Here is a 673-nt window from a genome sequence, read left to right as displayed (position 1 = left end):
GCAACATCTCACAAGTGTTCCATTGTGTGACAAACATCATTTTGTTGTACAGGTTTGTGCTTGTAATCAAATTGTTCTATTGATGTCCCAAATTAAGAAACGCCTCTTTTGTTCATCCTTCCCGCCAGAGGAAACAGGTTTTCATTTCTCTTTTTGTGAAATGTCATTTTCGTGATAAATTACTTGTCAGTTTTATTTTCGAATTTTGCGCGACCTTCGTTACCCTGGTGTGCTTTCTGTAATGTTTATCATTACAAACAATATCACAATTCGCCTCAACAAGCTGTTTTAAGTGCTTCACACGTGCCCCATCCCATTACCCCTCGAGGGTGCTAGCTGTACCCTTCAAACTAATGGGCATCGAGTGGAAATGATTGACTCTCGGCTATATCGAACGGATTAAAACGATCAGGGGTAATGAATAAGATTTGGATGGGGAAAACAGGGGGGTAAGAGCTGCACCACCGCCCATGCACGACTGCTCCCGATCGGTAGGGGGTGTCTTTTTAATAACATCACCGCAATCCTATACCCATTATTATACCCTCTAAGGAAGCGACTCATCTCTGCAAAATATTCAATACAAAGTTATTTTTGTATTTGTATATCAGCTTGACATGTGTGATGTGTGACATCCACATGGAATTGGAGGTGTTATGAGGTTTGACTCGCA

This window comes from Lytechinus variegatus, chromosome 16 (assembly GCF_018143015.1).
Source record: "Lytechinus variegatus isolate NC3 chromosome 16, Lvar_3.0, whole genome shotgun sequence".
NCBI lineage: Eukaryota > Metazoa > Echinodermata > Echinoidea > Temnopleuroida > Toxopneustidae > Lytechinus > Lytechinus variegatus.
This window is presented reverse-complemented; position numbering follows the sequence as displayed.